At 42.5% G+C, this 14,642-nt stretch overlaps 1 long non-coding RNA gene across 1 annotated transcript in view; it reads left to right on the top strand.

The window, feature by feature from the left end:
* The window catches only part of LOC114677659 (uncharacterized), a 31,580-nt gene that overhangs the window by 16,393 nt on the left and 545 nt on the right, over positions 1–14,642 (top strand). Inside the window, exons 2-5 of the long non-coding RNA XR_013416242.1 lie at positions 2,102–2,209; positions 6,447–6,509; positions 9,958–10,108; positions 12,569–12,868. This is a non-coding gene — a long non-coding RNA (uncharacterized LOC114677659). The remainder of the gene's footprint in view (positions 1–2,101; positions 2,210–6,446; positions 6,510–9,957; positions 10,109–12,568; positions 12,869–14,642) is intronic.

The following is a 14,642-nucleotide window of genomic DNA, read 5'->3' as shown; positions in this document are numbered from 1 at the left end:
TTTTCAAGTTTGTCATTGCCTTTTAATTTTGTATGTGATGATTACTTTTGACATAGAGCAGTTTACAATTTCAAATCTATTATTCTTTCCTTGGCTTCCTAATGAACTTTTTTGTTTACAAGGTCCTTCACTACCAGTCCAATTTTCTCTGTCACTGCATATCAAGTGACCTCAAAACTTAATAGCTTAAAACAACCATTTTATTGTATTTTATAATTTTTCATAGGTCACAGATTTGGGCAGGGTTCAGCTGGTAGGTTTTCTGCATTATGCATGGTGTTGACAGAAGTCATTCAATGTTAATTAGCTGGTGGATGGGCTGGTTTGGAGAGTCCAAGATGGTGTAGTTCATGTGTCTGGAGCCTTGGTGAGAATGGCTGGAAGGCTAGGCTCAGCAGAGATGTCCAATAAAGTGCTTGCATGCGGCTCATCCAATGATCTTGGGGTAGTTAGAACCTTTACATGGTAGCCCACAGCTGCAAAAGCAAGTGTTCTAGGAAACAAAGAGGAAGCTGTAAGCCCTTTTATGACAAAGCCCTGGACATCAGCTACTCTGTTGGTGAGAGCAATCTCAAGCCTACTCACATTCAAGTGCGTGTCATGGGAAGTATAGCATGGAATCTGTGGCCATATTTTAAAATTGCCACAGCACCCCAAGATAGGTTAAATGTACACTTATATTCTCTTCTAGCTTGTTTCTGCCTCTCTCCCTCCTCCTGCCCCTCCTCTTCCTTTTCCTCCTCCTCCTCTTCCTTTTCTTCCTTTATAGAAATATTAAATCCTTAACCCATATGGAGATAATTTTATACAGATTTATAATGAGGTTCAAATTTGAATTTTTTCCCTAGTAAATGGTTTCACTGTAATTTTTTTGTTGTTGTTGGATAATCATTTCTTTACTGACAGCAGCTAACTTTTATAGACACTAGGGACTGTGTGAATGTTCTGTTAATGGAGAAAAAAGTGCCCTTCATGCTTTATGCTTCATTTTCTAGCACTTGTCTCCCTAGTCCACCTTTCGGTCTAAGAAGCAACCAAGTACACTGCTGATGCTAGGCTGGTCAGGGTGTGTCTGGGTGGCTTGGTTTCTCTGGGTAGCTTGCTTTCCAGATGGACTTTATTGGCTAGAAGAGCTCTGAGACATGGGCCCTGATTTTTGACCTCATTTAGAGGTGCTCCTACTTTTCAATCTACTCAAAATAGCAGGCTCTAGAAATTTTGAGAGTTCTGTCCCTTGGACTATTGCCCTGGGATGTGTCTGAGGTAGTTTTGTTGTTATGATTCTAAGTGTGATAGTTCCTGGGGGAGATTATTTCTGAGATGAAGTAACTTGACTGTTTCTAGTGGGGAGAGCATTAACTCATTTCATTAACATACTAAGCTAAAAGAGGACAGAAACTTCCGTACCACAGGAAGGTTTCCCTACAACCTCTCCCTCTATCTCAAGATCTTATCTAACCCTGGCTCCACTCAACATTCCTCCACTCCAGAAGGACCTTCTGACCTGGCCCAGCTTCCTCACCCACATCTCGACTTCCTCCTTTCTACTTCTATTATCACCAAGAAGTGCAGAGCTCAACCCTGTGTCAGAGCTCTTGAAATGTGAAATCCTGCTTGGTCGTTCGTTTTATTAATAACTACCATCCCTATTGCTGTTGTTGCTGCTGCTATTCACTTGCCTATATACCCTATAATCTGCTAACTTTACTATAATATCTTATTTAACTCCACCCAACAGTTTGTTGAGATAGCTACTAGTATTCCCAGTTTTTAAAATGAGTGGATGGTGGGTTAGAGATGTTGAAAAATGTGTTCAAGCTGTGTAGTTAGTAAATAAATTATGAAGTAGGACTTTTAAGTTTGGTAGTCTGCTAATTTTTAGACACTGTGTTTCTTCCTCCCTTCTCTCATAGTAATCCCCAGTTCCTAACTATAGGTGGGTATTTCCACTTCTCCTCCCTGGAAAAGGGCCACACACTGCTGATATTGTGGGTCACGGGGAGGGACATCTACTTGAGGACATACAATCCCTGTCTGGCGGGACCCACATTTGAAACTCAGTCCTCCTGAAGGTTTACTTACCTGATCCCTCTGCTTCCAGCCAGCTCTTGTTGATGGGCAGGAGCCTCATTCTCTTAAGACAACACACAGTGGAGACGTGCTTTACGTAATTGGCCTGCCCTGTGAAAACTCCTGGCTGTTTTTTCAGGTGAGTTTTCTTGTAACTTAACTGCAGCTCCGTGACTTACTGCTTCTTTTCCAGGCTCTTCTAGGGAAAATTTGCGCCTGTGGCCTGAGTCCAGAACACACCCTAGTCTTCTCTGGAGAGAAGCAGAGTCAGGGAAGGAAGAGATTGTGTAATGTGGACAGTGTTCAGTGCTCATCGCTGAGGAATCTGAGTGTCAGTTTGCATTCATCATGGGTGGAGGGCTCCGCAGCTGGCGGAAGGCCAGCTGCAGTGTAAAGGTAGGACTCAATGGTGAAGACTTCCTGGGGTGGAGGAAGTAGAGAAATCAAAGGACGCTCCCTGAGGTTATGCCCCTTTGCTCCCTGTGTTCATTTTCTGGAGCTGCCATAACAAAATACACAGCCCGGTTGGCTTAAACAACAGGAATTATCTTACAGTACTGCAGGCTGGAAGTCCAAAATCAAGGTGTCTTCAGGTTTGATTTCTCCTGAGGCGTCTCTTCTTGACTTGCAGATCATTGCCTTCTCGCTATGTCTTCAGATGGTCTCTCCTTTGTGTGCCCCTGGTATCTCTTTTTGTGTCCAAATTTCTTCTTCTTATAAGTACAATAGTCAAAATGGATTAGGGCCCACCCTAATGACCTCATTTTAACTCGATCACCTTTTAAAGGACCCTAGCTCCAAATACAGCCACATTCTGAGGTCCCAGTAGTTAGATCATCAACATGTGACTCTTAGGGGGAACATAATTCAGCCCAAATGACTCCCTTTTGGCCATTCTGAGAATACTAAGCAGTGGAGACCTGACGTTTTAGCACCTCTGGTCCTGCCAGACCTCAGAGAACATGAATGGGAGAGAGAATGGCCAAACTACGGTTAAGTAAATGAATAATGAGTCACAAATGTAGCAACAACTTGATCATCAATTTTTTTGTTTAATATAAATCTTGGCAAGGGAAACTTATTGGCATGTCTTCAGGGTCAAACAGTTCTCCTACCTGTTTTTCTATTTCTTTCACGAGGACTTAGATGTTTTCTTGTTAAAAAAAAAAAAAAAAAAAAAAAAAGAAAAGAAAAGAAAAGAAAGGAAAAAACTAAATCTTTATAAAACCTTAGCAGAGTCTCCAGGAAAGTTGTGAATTGTGTGTTTTGGTCAATTAAAAAAAAAAAAAAAAAAGTATTGTATTCTCCAGAGGAAGGCATTGGTCAATTTTGTAACAGAGACTGAAATTGAGGCCAAATATTACGATTTCACTCTTGATATTTATCTGGGTTAGGATGTGTACATACCTTGTGACTTAGCATTACAAGAAGATTTTGTTTGCTTTGCGTTAGTGAGCCTACTTGAACATTTTCTATACTAGAAGATTTTGGTAGTGCTTTGCTTCTATTGCAGCCTATATGGGTAATGATTGTAAAATCATCTTGAGCTAATGCTTTTGAAAAGGCTTTATCTCTGAAACCAGATTGTAGCTCTGAGTAAGAAGTGTCCTTGTCTTACATTGGCTTAATTCTCCTAAGCATAAAATTGAGTAATTTTACTCATTACCTACTACTTAGAGGTCAACGTGTCCAACCTTCTCTGTTGCAGACACTGTTGGTTGCCCACCAGGGAGTTATTTCCCCCTTTCTACCTTGCTATCAAAACCCTGATTTTAGTAACCCTCCCCTGAGGGGTCATGTTCTTCCTAAGAATTTAGTCTCTACCCAATCATAGATGGTAAGGTGAATCTTCATTGGTTTAGGCAAATTTATGGTGGCCTTTCTTTGGTGATTGTTTAATCAGGGATAGATTATGCTGATTCTTGACAAGGAAAGATAAGGGGACATCTGGTGGAGGGACACAAGATTGGGACATTCTCTTTTTCTGCCTTTGAAAATTGTTGATAGCATATGAAACCTGACCCAAGCAGATCTTGAGACTGTGGAGGAAAACTGCAGAATAACTGAGCTAGAGCTATACTGTATCATGTCAGTGAATTAATCCACCTTGAAATTGCTGTATCTCCACACTTCATGTTATGCACAATAATAAATGTCCTTATTGTTTAAGCTACTCTTGGTCAGATCTTCTATCATTTGCTACCCAAATTATCTTACACAGACTTTGGAAAGTTGATGTTGCCCGGGAAGCTGAGTGTCTTGGTCCATTTTGTGTTGCTGTAAAGGAATATCAGAAACTAGGTAGTTTATAAAGAAAAAAGGTTTATTTGGATCACAATTCTGATGGCTATAGAGCTCAAGATTGGGCATTTGCATCTAGTGAGGGCCCCAGGGGGCTTCCACTCATGGTGGAAAGTGAAAGGGTACCAGCATATGCAGAAATCTCATGGTGAGAGAGGAAGCAAAAGAAAGGTTGATGCTGCCAGGCTCTTTTTAACAACCAGCTCTCATGGGAACTAATAGAGTGAGAACTCACTCACCTCCTAGGGAGGGCATTGCTGTATACATGAGGGATCCATCCCCATGACCAAAACACCTTCCATTAGGTTCCACTTTTAATATTGATGTTCAAATTTTAATATGATGTTTGGAAGCAACAAACATCCAAACCATAGCACCAAGTTTAAAAACTTCCTTTCTCACATATGAAAAGAGAAAGAAGGCAGCCATGTTTGACAAGCACTTCTGGCTGGTCTGTCTCCTGAAGTATCTTCTCTGCTAATGTTCTTCAAAGACCTGCTACTGATGGGAAAACTATTTCCTAAGATTGAGCTGTTTCAAAAGGAGAATATATTCAATAGGTAACAAAGAAAGATGTCTTCCAATGAATCCAGGGGACAGGATTCATTGTTGATGATTTTCTGTATACCAAGAAGAGATTCAAGTCAGATAGGCATTAGTTGATTGCAGCAATTTTTGCACAAACATGATTTCAAAGTGTGACACTCATCTTGCTAACTTGAGATTGAGGTAAGGATCAAGCTGTCAGGATCAAGTTAAGGCATCATATCTCCTGTGACCTGCATATATACATCCAGATGGCCTGAAGCAACTGAAGATCCACAAAAGAAGTGGAAGTAACCTTAACTGATGACATTCCACCATTGTAATTTGTTTCTGCCAACCCTAACTGATCAATGTACTTTATAATCTCCCCCACCCTTAAGAAGATTCTTTCTAATTCTCCCCACTCTTGAGAATGTACTTTGTGAGATCCACCCCCCGCCAGCAAAACATTGCTCCTAACTCCACCGCCTATCCCAAAACCTGTAAGAACTAATGATAATCCCACCACCCTTTGCTGACTCTCTTTTCGGACTCAGCCCGCCTGCACCCAGGTGAAATAAACAGCCTGTTGCTCACACAAAACCTGTTTGGTGGTCTCTTCACATGGATGCATGTGACACTAGCCAGGGATGGAGAGTGTGTAATACTGAGAGTAGGGTGGGAAATGAGCACTGTTCAGGTGTAGGGGCATGCTGGCAAGCACATATCTGACACTAGGGAGCAATGAGAGCTGCCTGTGTTAGGATTTCAAACATGAATAAACTCATTAATGGGACTGACAGTCATTGAGTGCATAGAGTATGTCAGGCAAGGTGCTTGAGAAAGAAGGAAACATGGTCTTTGCCCACAAGGAACATATAGTCTACTGTACAGTCCAGCTTTTAGGCAATCCCTCCCCAACCCCACCACTGTATGTCAATCCCAATTTGGTGCCTTGATGCTTTAGACATCTCCTCCCACTGCTAAGTTGTAGTATTAATGGAGAAAAAAATGCATGTATGCCAGCTGCTCTTATACATTTTCTGTATGATAGAATCCTTGTTATCAAGATTCAGGAATGTAGTCAGTTTAAGGCTGTGAAGAGTTACTAAGCACCTACTATGAGCCAGATGGTGTAGGGCATACAAAGGTGAATGAGCTATCCTGTACTTCTAGGAAAAAACAGCTCAGTTGGAGTTAAATGATTTGCTAAAATCATTTAAAAGTTAGAGAAAGCAACTAGGCGAAAAGCAGCATATGAATGGAGCAGACAATAAATGTCAAGGGAGTTTAATCCAATTCAACATATATATGTTGAGCCCTTCAGTATGTCAAGTGTGAATCAGGCCCCTAAGACATAGGAATGGATGAGTTCAATTCTTTCCCTTCTAGGAGCTCACTGTGAAAAAATGATACAATACTACTAGTTGTAATCAGCTAACATTTATTGAGGACTATTTATTATTAAACATATCATATGCTTTCTATATAATAGCTCATTTAGTAATTAATCCTGAGGGGTAGATGCTAATATTATCCCTATTTTACAGATAAGGAGACTGAAGCATCTAGAGTTGAAGTAATTTCTACAAGATCACAGGTTAGTATGACAGGTAAGAGATTAATGAAGAATTTATTCATCAGTCTTACCTGTAATAGGTCTAGATATGAAAGAGCTAGGATCTTTAGGCAGAAGATCTGTGATAACAATGAATTGCTAGCCTACTATGGGACAGTGGTATGGATTAGGGAGTGAGTTAAGTTGTGTGAATATTCCCTCAGCACTGCTAGAAACCCCAGAGCCCAGTGATATCACTGCCAGACAATTGTGCAGTGCCTAAAACCACTGAGAATAGGAATCTGAGTCTGAGGCCAGCCTGGGCAACATGGTTAGAACCCTATTTCAGAGAAAAAAAAAGTAGCCGGGTATGGTGGTGAGCAACTGTAGTCCCAGCTACTTGGGAGGCTGAGGTGGGCGGATGACTTGAGCCCAGGAGTTTGAGACTGCAGTGAGTTCTAATGACATCACCAAACTCCAGCCTGGGTGACCAAGCAGACCCAGTCTCAAATAGAAAGGTAAGGTAAGGTAAGGTGAGGGGAGGGGAGGGGAGGGGAAGGAAAAAAAAGAAAGAAGAAAAAGAAAAGAAAGAAAGGAGGGAGGGAGGGTGGGAAGGAAGGAAGGAAGAGAAAATAGGAGTCTTAGAGGGAAAGTAAATTGTGGTAGGGTGGCAGCTTTCTTCTGTCCATATGTGCTGAGCTGAGGTTTATTTGGGACATTTGGTAGTGGAACATCTTGTGTTAGAATTCCATGGAAAGTTAGTGAACACTACCATGTTAGAATTCCATGGAAAGTTAAAATCAGACTAGGGGACAATCTCCCCAATCATGCTCTCTAAATAAAGTCATCATCAGCAACACCCAGCGAATGCCACAGGGGGCTGCTTGGTCCCCTGCTTTGGGCTCAGATAGACTAAGGAGTATGGGGAAGGCAGTTCCTGGTCTGTAGCATCTTCTCCTCCTGAGGGACCCAGGAACTCTCTTCTGCTAGGCAAGTCCTAAGTAATCTTTTCAAAATGATAAAACCCATGATAAGTCTTACCCTGGGATGGCATATGACCTACATTTGATAGGGGTTCTAATCTTTCACCTACAAAGCTATGGACAGCTCCAAAATGAGTAGTTCCTTTAGATTGTAAGGATAGATTTCTACTCCCTGGAACTGAGTTCTTGAATTCACCATGACCTCCAACCTACATTCTACACATTTTTCTTCATTCTCGGTACATTTCATACCTTATCCTGTAGGCAGGAGCCAACTACCCAACTACTCTCCCACCACCCCCACCAAACTAATTTATCTCTATTCCCTAGAAGACTCCTCTGAATAGAAGACAATGCTCCTCAGTCTCCAGGAAGAATCTGAAGTGGGTAAATAGGAAAGAAAGTCAGAGAGCAAAAGATAACTCTCTCTTAAAGCATTTGTTCATTCATTCATTCAAAATATATTTATTAATTACTACTCAGGAGGCTGAGGCATGAGAACTGCTTAAACCCGGGAGGTGGAGGTTGCAGTGAGCTGAGATTGTGCCACTGGACTCCAGCCTGGACGATGGAGTGAGATGCTGTCTCAAAAAAACACAGAATGTTTATTGAGGTCCTACTTGGTGCTATGCTCTGTGATAGACACTAGAGACGCCATCATGAACAAGACAAACATCTCTGCTCTCAGGAGTTTATAGTCTGAAAAAGACAGAGAAGGTGACAAAAGATTCAATTATAAATTTGAATAAGTGCTTCAAAGGATAAAAACTGGATAATAAGAGGCAAACTGTGGAGGGGCAAACCTACTGTACTTCTGTGGTCAAGGAAGGAGGTCACATTCAAACAAGACCTGAGGATCAAGGAATCAGTTGTGAAAAATCTTTCTAGGAGGGGTATACACTGTACTTTGAGACACTGTGGTAAGAAGAGACTTCAGTGTTCAAAGAATTAAAAGACAGGTCATGTGGCTGAAATATTGAGGGGAAGGAGAGTATTAGAAAATGAGATTGAGGCTGGGTGTGGTGGCTCACACCTGTAATCCCAGCACTTTGGGAAGCTGAGGCAGGAAGATCCCTTGAGTCCAGGAGTTCGAGACCAGCTTGGATATCATATTGAGACCCCATTTCTACAAAAAATACAAAAATTAGCTGGCCGTGGTAGCACATGCCTGTAGTCTCAGCTACTTGGGAGGCTGAGATGAGGCGGGAGGACTGCTTGAACTTGGGAAGTTGAGGCTGCAGTGAGCTATGATCTTGCCACTGCATGCCAGTCTGGGTGACAGAATGAGACCTTGTAACAAAAACGACAACAACAACAACAAAAAGATCGAATAGAAAATGAGATTGGAGAGGTTGGAGAGGTTGGCAGGGGCTGTGGAAAGGATTTGGACTTTGGATTTTATTCCAAATGTGGTGGGAAGTCAACCTCGCAATGGTAGCTCCCCCACCCTGCTACCATTTACTAAAAACTACGTAATATCATTTCTAGAGTGCAGGAAAGAATGCCTGCATGGGGAGTGATAAGGGAGGAATATTTGGTTTCCTATGATATCACCAGGCTTTCGAAAGAAGTGCACCTGACTATAAACAATGCTATGTCAAGTATGTGATTTACAATATCAGGATTAGCACTATTAATATAATAAATTGTCCTTCAAAAGAGAACTTGATGAACCAATGTTTTAAAAGGAAGTTCTGATTGAAAGAGTACACCAGCACAATCACTTGAAATGCATATAACCCTGCTTTGGATTTCTAATTGGCGTATCACATGCACAATTCAATCTGATCAAGGGATGGGGATTGGAAAGATAACTTAGGAGTCATTAATGAGGGTTGACCAAGCAAAGAGGTGAGCACAGACATGGATGGGGTGCCTATTATGTGACAAGACACTGTCACAGACACAGGCCTTACAGCTTTTAGGAGCCCACATGGCCATTACAGAAAACGGGTTGATTACCTCAAGAGCTCTCTAGATCAGCCCTCTTAAATAACTTCATCCTTCCTGGGGTTCAAGCCTTGGGTCAGAGTGTTGAGTTGAGTTTCTAACCACTCAGCTATTGGCATGTTAAAGATATCACCCAGAAGAGGCTGTTTTCTTTGGTTTATATTAGGAGTTACTGTTATTTGATGGTGTCCCTTCCAAAGTTCACTTTGAAATTTAATCCCCAATACAATAATATTAAGAGGTATAGCCTTTGGGAAGTAATTAAGTCACAAGGGCTCTGCCCTCATGAATGCAATTAGCACCCTTAGGAGAGGGCCTCCCCACTGGAGGATGTAGCAACAAGGCACCATCTTGGGAGCAGAGAGCAGCCCTCACCAGTCGCTAATGCTACTGTGTCTTGATCCTGTACTTCTCAGCTTCCAGAACCAAGAAAAATAAATTTCTATTGTTTATACATTACCCACCCTGTAGTATTTTGTTATAGCTGCTCAAATGAACCAAGACAGAATCCTCCTTTATCCCTTAGTGGGCCTGCTCGTCATCCCAGGCATTGTGACATCTCTCCTTCAGGCCTCTTCCTCCAGTGCCACTTATCCAAAGGGTTCGGACCTTGAGATGGCTCATTCCTTCTCAGTCATGAAGGAGAAAACTCAGAAGATATTTGTCAACAAAGAGTTGAAGGCAGCTTGTTGTGATTCAAGGCAGATGATTATTTAGAGCGGTAAGACCTCTAAACTTGGGTTTCTTCACTTACTAGTTGCATGACACTAAACAAGTTAATCACTTTACATGAAAATTTTCTTATCAATACAACTAATTTAGTGTCTATATCCTAAGCTGTTGAAGAGAATCAAATGAAATCAAATACACAAAAGATCTGGGTAAGCTACAAAGTATTACATAGATACAAACCAGTCCTGTTAGGCATACTGCTAAGGTAAGTGACAGATGGTAAGAGTGCCTGGCTCAATTCAGCTCCCACCACTCCCTCTCTGTGGAGTCACAGGGTCTAAGGATCCATGGTTTCTCATTTTATCCATTTGATGCTGTGAGCATGGGTCTAGGGTTTATATCTTTTCAAGGGTCTGTTAAAATATTTGCGACATGTGAGACATGGCGAAAATGTAAACACAAAACGTACAGAAAACTGCAATATAAAAAAAGAAGTGAATGTTTAAGTTAGTGTCTATGAAATCTTTATTTTCAATTAGAAAAGAAATTGACTACCACTTAACTCTTATTGTGTTATATATCAATTATTTTAAATGTGTGATATGTGTGTATCTTCATATGCTTGAGATAATAAAAAGTAGGACTTCTGAAAGGAAGTTTTTAGAGCCTGTGAGATATTTGGGCAGCTTTGTTTAGATCTATGGAGAATGTGAAGCAGGAACAAAGGCCTTTTCTTTTTTTGTAGTTAAACTCACTTTTGCCTGTTAGGATCTAGTATCATATTTACTTTTAACTGGATCATTAAATGCTCTCTTCACTTCTTTCCTTCCTTTGGTGTCTTGCAACTTATCCACTTCAGCTAAAGAAGATGAACTAGCTCCTTCTATTCAACTCCAGCATTAGATATGCCCACTTTCTGTAGGTTTGGGGAATGTTTATATTTCAGGAAGGTCATCCCAATTCCCTTCCCCACATCCGCCTCTCCACCTCGCTTCCTGTTCTTGTGGTCTGCTATACGGGACTGGTTATTTGAAGGTATTTATAGAATTGTAAGAAGGCTTTTTGGCCAGGTGGGCCCGAGCTGGAGCTAAGAGACTTTGTGAAAACAGATGAATGCCACATGGGGCTCCCTTCTTGCCTCTGTCACTCTGCTGCCTGACCGTGGGCAAGCGCTTTCCTGTCTGCTCTTCCACAAGCTTCTCTTTGTAATGAGATGCACAGCATTCAGGAGAGTGGATGAGCACTAAGACCCAGCTTTCATGTTCTGTTCTTCTGATTACACTTCCCAGTGACCCTGGCATACAAGTGTGTGCCCAGCCACTAAGTGGGGAGGCATATCCATAACCTGCTCAGTGGAAGAGGTCAGGCTTCAGCAGAACTCGGTCCGCTGCTTTCTTCCAAGCTGACAAAACTTTTCCAAATTTGGAAAGCAACTTAATGGATTTGGCTAATGAAGTGTTGCATAAACCAGATGATTGAAAACAAAAGCATAACAAAGCTCTTTCATCTCAGGAACAGAGAGCCACTTGACATTTGTTTTTCCCCCCTTAATCACCCTGTTTTCCCACAGGTTTCTTTGTGATGGTGGGTGGGGGATGATGGGGGTGTTGAGGTCACGCTCCGGTGGCTGCGTAGCTGCCGACAGCCATTCACTGCACTCTGCCTTACTAACTGAACCCTGATTTGGCTCAGGTATCAGTGGCCACACTCTTTAGGGAGAAGCACCTCTAGGAGGTGGAAGAATCTGGATTAGATAAGCCAATTCCAGAAATTCTATTCCTCCTGCCTGTGAGGTTGTGCTATGATTCTGTCCAGTGAGATAGGAGGGGAAATCTGCTAGGGCGGCAGAACCTACTGGAAAAGTTCTTCTCGTTTTTTAAAAAGGATTCAAGGTAGGAGTGCTCCCTCTCTTCCTGCCCCCCTTATCATTGTGTGTGTATATGATGCTTGACTGTCTGGATACTGCAGGAACAAATATCAACAAACTGAGAATGGCAGAGAAACAAAATGGAAAGAATCTTGGTCCCTGATGACATTTTTGAGCTTCTCATTTAAGTAACCTTGGAGCTTCTTTACTTTGGAAGCTCTTATTGTGAGAGACAATAATTTGTCCTTGTTGCTCAGGGCCACTTCTAGTTGGATTTGCTGCTATGAGAGCATGCTAACAGCTGAGCAAAGCTGCCTCTTTCGCTCCCATCTGCCTCTCCCTTCTTAGAGAGCATTTGGGAGAGGTTATCATAAAGGCAAGGGCACCATCAGAGTGCATGTCTCTTACCAGAACTTTCCAAACCAATCTACAATGTAGGGCAGAGGAGAGGGAAAGTAAATGCCCTGTAGAATTGGTTGGGGTGGTGTGGGGCGGGGGGCAAAGCCTAAAGCTGCCAGCCAAAAAGCTGAAATTTATTTGACTTCCAATGTTCTTAAACTTTGAAATTCATGTGAAATTTTCATTCCAGTTTTTAAAATGTCTTGTTCTTAATGTAAAACTCCTCTTTTATCTACTTAACAGTTTAATTATTTGGTGCTTCCTGCCATGTACATTTTCAATTTAAAGTGAGGCTACGTCAACCCCTGGCAAGGCTTGTGCCCCACATGATACCAACCAGCCAAGCACCTGCTTCTAGAAGCAGTCTGTGGACAGAGCTTGCAAAGGTCCATGAGATCACTATTGCAAACCGGGGAGAGGTCAAGGCAAGAGGAAGTATCTTGGTGGATTGGAGCAATTTTCCCCTCCCACGAATCCTCTGGCTGGAAAGTCCAGGCAGGGAGTGATGACAGAAGCCAGGCACAGACCACATTCCTGCCACAGGTAAGGTCTGTATGGGTGAATGTCCAGCCTGCACAGGTGGCCCTTGAAGGATGGCTGAGAGGCCAAGTGACTTGCTGCAGGCTGTCGTTCAGTGCCAGAGATGGCATCTCACTTCCATCATGCGTCACAAACTCTGGCTGCTGTAGTTTCAGTTAGGTGTAAAATGAAAATTACCAACATTATTTCAAATGTTTCTCCTGTGCTGCCCCTACCCGCCTATGCTTTTGTGTGTGTGTGTGTGTGTGTGTGTGTGAAATCTGAACTCTCCTTTTGTTAAGGCTCCCTGGACTATAAGCTCAGGGAAGCCAGGGATGTGGCCTATCCTGTTTCTTGCAGAATCCCCAGTGCCTAGAACTATGTGTGCAGATAGTATGTACCTCACAAACATTTTTTGAATGATGGACTTTGAATATATTGAATTAGGGATACTTTGAAGGCTATCCTATAATAGGAAAGAAGAAAGTACTTTGAGAGCAACTATAGTCTAAAACAAGTTCAGACAAGAGGGATGGAAAGGAACAAATGAGGAGAGGGCCCTGGACACCCAGGAGTGGATCTCAGAAGGCATCCAAGGAATGAGATACTGGAGGAGGCTGGGGTGAGGACCTAAGTGTGGCCAAGTGCAAGAGCCATTGCTCTAGTTCTCAGGAGCTCCGAGTGAGACCACAGCTCATCTCTCCCTGTGCCAGAACCTCCATGGGCCTGGGTCCAGGGTCTGGGCCACATGATGCTCTTGTGGGCCCTGGAGAAAACTGTGCTTCATCCCCTTAGTGCCCCACCCAAGGCCTTACCAGAAGGACTGAATCTGATGACAAGATTTTCCTCAGTCCCTGTTCAACAATCTCTTCCTGTTTAATCATCCAGTAAAGTTTCAGGACACCTGTCAACTCAAAGTGGGGTGGTTTCTACATCCTGAAGGAGAGGCTGTGGGAAATCCCCTGAATTATTCCTGGTGGGAGGAGAAGTAGGAGGCGGTGCTAAACTGCACAAGCTTGAGATAGCTCAGCTGGCACAGTGGTGGTGGAAGAGACCCTTGTTAGACTGCTCAAGGCCTTCTCTGCTAAGCACGTGGGGAGAGTTCAGTAAGTGGCCGAGTGGGGCCAGGCATCCCAGCCTCCCTGCTACCGGGCTGTCTGGCAGTCTTTTACTTCTTGTGCTCTCTTCCCATCAACAACAACCTGGCATTTCTCTTTCCAGACTCAAGAACTTTTGAATTCTTGGGTTTTATTCCACCTGCTCCCTCAGATACCCTGCCTCTCAAATTGGTGTTTCCAAGGGAGGGAAAAATTAAGCCAAAGGTTTCCCAGCTGCTTGTCTCAGCTGAAATGATCTCAGTAGTGTGCACAGTGGTTGGGCACATGGGTTCTAGAGTCAGCTCACCTGTGTTCCACTCCTTGTTATGTCTTTACAAAACTGTCTAATCCTGGACAATGCACTAACATTGGTAGACTCTAGAATTCTCCTCCAAAAAAGAGGGTTAATAATGAACCCCTGGGATTGTTCTGAGGATTAAAATAGATAATGTATGTAAGGCATTTAACACTGGGCTTGCCACTGAGCAAGTGATCAATAAATGTCAATGATCATTATTTTTGTCTCCCCTTTTTATGCTTCCTTTTTACCTTTTGCCTACATTGCTAAGTGCTTTCACCTTGTTTCATGGTGCGTGTGTTTGTGGAGAGTTAAGATAGGAACGATAGGGCACACAGGTATTTTTTGTCTTATTTTTCAACTCATCTGATACATAAAAAATTTGCTGCTTCTTATTGAGGAC

Source organism: Macaca mulatta, chromosome 1 (genome assembly GCF_049350105.2).
Source record: "Macaca mulatta isolate MMU2019108-1 chromosome 1, T2T-MMU8v2.0, whole genome shotgun sequence".
Taxonomy (NCBI): domain Eukaryota; kingdom Metazoa; phylum Chordata; class Mammalia; order Primates; family Cercopithecidae; genus Macaca; species Macaca mulatta.
The sequence above is the reverse complement of the archived record's forward strand: the minus strand, read 5'-3'. Positions and strand labels throughout refer to the sequence as shown.